The 3,959-nt window shown below is 44.3% G+C and overlaps 1 non-coding gene across 1 annotated transcript; it reads right to left on the reverse strand.

Moving 5' to 3' along the window:
• Positions 1-568: 568 nt before the first annotated feature.
• On the reverse strand, positions 569-674 carry LOC117195473 (U6 spliceosomal RNA). The gene has a single exon (XR_004475189.1). It is a non-coding gene; the product is annotated as a U6 spliceosomal RNA (small nuclear RNA).
• Between the last annotated feature and the right edge of the window lie 3,285 nt (positions 675-3,959).

Below are 3,959 nucleotides of genomic sequence, written 5' to 3' on the forward strand. Positions count from 1 at the left end.
TATGCGCTTTCATACTCATCTGAAGCTAATTTTACTCTACTGTCTGGTAGTCATTAGAATAAAGTCTTTTATTTTATTCCTGATAGGAATATAGCAAGTAATTGGATTTCTTAGGATGTAAGGTATAATAAGGAGAGTAGATAGACGTGTGAGGCATTCACACACACACACACACACACACACACACACAGGCACACACACACAGGCACACACAATACGTTAAAGTCAGGACCTAGGCAAGGTCTCCTGCTGGGAGGTTGTCCCTTGAGGATATTACAGGAAGTTTCTATGGGTCAGACAAACTGACTCTGCAGAGCCCAGAGAAGGTTTTGATGGGGGTAATTAGCAAATCTCTTGCTTTGGTACATTAAGTGCTTAACATTTCACATTTAATTCATCTATTTCTATATATGCTCTATTTGGTAGGTAGAGCAGGCTTTATCACCCCCATTTTCCATATGGAAGCTGAGGTTTAGTCAGGTTAAGTGACTTCCCAAGACCACACAGCTCTTAGTATGGTTTTCTTATTTATTTACCTGTTTATTTCTTTACCTATAGTTGATTTACAGAAAATATGGAACGTTGCACGAATTTGCGTGTCATCCTTGTACGGGGCCATGCTGATCTTCTCTGTGTCGTTCCAATTTTAGTATATGTGCTGCCGAAGCAAGCGCCTTAGTACTGTTTTCTGATGCAGAGTCCAGGATTCCACCAGTGTGCTTGTGTCAACTCACCTGTTCGTCCTTCTGGGCTCTGTGGGGACCTCAGCACCAAGCGAGAGATGAGTCAGGGGCTCAGATTAAATGTATACATTTGTTTGCTGTGGGATCTGTGTGAGAAGCAGTAGTGCACACAGCCTTCACAGTCCTTGCAAACACTGGGCACTTGATAAACCCTCTCTGTATGACTGGAGCATCATAGGCTGTAGCATAAATAAGTTCGGGAACAGAAATCACTGCCCTTATAGTCTGTGACTTCCAAAAACATTTAGTTCCCTAGAGAAGAGCATGGACTAGAGAGCAGCTGCAGTCCTTCAGTACAGTTCACAGATATTTATTGCATACCAATACTAATTACAAAACATGGTATTTATTTGGTACTTACTCTTACTTGGACACTTCTAAATATCTGTACATGAATAAACTCAGTCCTCACAACGATGCTATTGCTATTATTACTATTCAGTAATAGTACTTACAGCTATTATTATCTTTCCCACTTAGTAGGTAAGGGAATTAAAGCACAGAGAGGTTAATTACTTGCTCAAAGTCTTATAACCAGGATACAATGGAACCAAAATCTGAACCCAGCCAGCACTTGGACTATGCTGTGCTGTCTCTCTGGATCTTAGGAGCTGTGCTAAGTGATGAAGAGACCAAACTCAACAAGGTTTCTTTCTCAGTAAATTCAGAGTCTATGTGGGAGACAGACATAGGCGAAGTGCAGTTCTGTGTGACAATTGCCATAGGACAAGTACAGACAAGGCACAGTTAACACACAACACCTAGCACACCTGCCATTCCCAGGGCTCTCAGGGAGGTATTCCTGGATGCAGTGAGGTCTCCACTGAGTCAAGAAGGACAAGTGAAGGTTTGCCAGTCCTTAGCACCTGAGGGAGCTGATCTGGAGTACCAGGTATAGCTTCAAAGAAGCACAGAGGCAAGAAATGACACAGTTCATTCAGAGTTTCTGCAATTTTGAGGGACTGTGGTACAGAATGCCAGGCAGTGATAAGCAGAAACAGAAGCTGAAAAAGTAGGCAGGGGCCAGGTCGTGCTGGGCTTTGTAGACCGTGCACAGCAGGTTGGATTTCATCATGGAAGGTGGTTAAGTAAGAGAGTCACATGAGATTTGTGTTTTAGGAAGAGACTCCAGAACAGCTTCAGAGGACAGTTTGGAGGTGGCAGTTGAGATGAATGGCAGTCAGACTAGCTGTGCAACTTGTTATGAAAAATGATGGGGACTTTGTAAACTAGGGCAATGGTGGTGAGAATTTAAGTGAGAGAGAGAACTCTGGACTTTCATACCTGCTATTCCTAGGGCTAATCCTATTAATATCATTAGTTTCCTTTACTATCTTGCCCAAGTTGGCCAAGTTATTCATCTGCCTTGGAGGAGAGTGTTACAGAAAGATAACACATCAATTTGGTTACTTTCTGCTCCAAATAAGAAAAATCCAAGTGGAAATGGTTTAAAGAATGAGGAAAATGTATTATTTCATATAGGAAGTTTTGAGTTAGGGCACGTTTAAGTTTGGTTAATTCAGCAGCTCAATGACAACAGCAAGGAATCATTTTTTTCCCATTTATCTGCTCCGCCTTCTCAGTGTCACCAGTCTCCCCTATGTCTAGGTATCCTCATGGTCTCAAACTGGCTGCCACAGTCCTAGGAATCGATATCAGCAAACAGATTAGGGAGGAGTTCAGCCTCCCCTGACACGCACGGACGCATGCTACAAAATCAGGGTTCTTGTTGCAAGGAAGAAGGAAGGAAGCATTTGAAGAGACAACTAACAGTGCCTGCTGAGAATGCAAAGAGAAAGATAACGTTCAGCTTCTTGCGTTGAAAGAATAGGATTGTGCAGCAAGAATCAAGCCTTGTGTTCCACATTATTTGAACAAATTATCTGAATTTTTTCATCGGTTCTTTTAGTGTGCCAATAGAAAGGTTTAGCGGGTCTGGTCATAGTTTCAGGTAAAGGAAGTGTAGACCAGACAAGGATGAAGGGGAAGACAGTCTTTTCTGATCCCAGGAGATGGTGAAGGAGAGAGAGAAGGCAGGTGAGACGGGAGATGTCATCCTGCTTTCCCTTCTTGGCGCTGGTTGGGGAAGCGGCAGTGGCGTGCGGTGTGGAGGCGTCGGGGCACAGGCTGTGGAGGGCAGTGAGAGGGGGAGGCCCGCGCTCCACCCCGCCATTTGGAATTCTGAGAGGAGCCTGCTCTGTGCAGGGCCTCGTGAGGAGAGGGGAGCAGTGTGGTCAGACAGAGCAAGGTCTCCCTGGTGCTCCTGAGGTTTTTCTCAGTTCAACACTATAGAAGCTGAGTTGATGCACAGTCGGCCAGTCTTGGGAACAGCACTGCAGGCAACTCTTCACAAGCCAGGGGACTGGATAGCGGACATGGTGGAGACCCAGAGTTTCCCAGGGGCCGGAAGAATAAAGCACAAGTTCGCCATCTGTAGGACGCCCGGCCGGCAGCAGGAGTCTGGACCCAGCAGGGTGTGCAGTGCCAGCCAGGGCACACCGAGGACTCTGTGTCTTCCAGCGCCAGGCTCTGACCTCCTCCACTGCTGAGAGGCCACATACCCCTTCCTCTTCATCAGTGGAGGTGGTTTTGGGGAGATAAGCAAGGGAAGCGGCAGCATATCTGAGAGTCTGAACTGACCAAGATGAAGTGTGAGTTGACACTGCAACCCTCCTGCACTGTGTGCAGCATGGAGAGAGCCCTGGGGCAGTCAGGGGCTTCATAACAGGCTTTCTTCTTCTCTGAGGTCTTGGTTCCTCTAATGTAGTATGACATGTGAGATGAAAGCAAAAGTTTACAACAAATCTGCTTAGCAAAAGAGGAGAAAAATGTTTAACAAACCTATATCATAACTTTCCTAATAAGAATATTTTGATTATTCCTATTTGTAAGAAAAGAAGACAACACAGCATTTTAACTTAACAAAAAGTAGTGTTTGTGCTAAGGAAGTGCTTACTAGGAAGTATTTTTTGAGATAGGTCTAATTCTTTAATTGCCATTAATGTGTACCCAATTAAAAGGAGGCACTAACAACTACAGTGAGTATAAATGAAGGAAATCAAGGTGGTGAAGAATCTGGAAACCCCGGGGAGTTTCACCTACAGAAGATAAGACAGTGGTGAAAAAAACTACTGGCTACTAATATATAAAGGGTTATGTTGATAAAATCAGGTAATCAACATAAATTTGCTATAGGCTGTAAAGTGTTTTGGAGAT

Source organism: Orcinus orca, chromosome 18 (genome assembly GCF_937001465.1).
Source record: "Orcinus orca chromosome 18, mOrcOrc1.1, whole genome shotgun sequence".
Lineage (NCBI taxonomy): Eukaryota > Metazoa > Chordata > Mammalia > Artiodactyla > Delphinidae > Orcinus > Orcinus orca.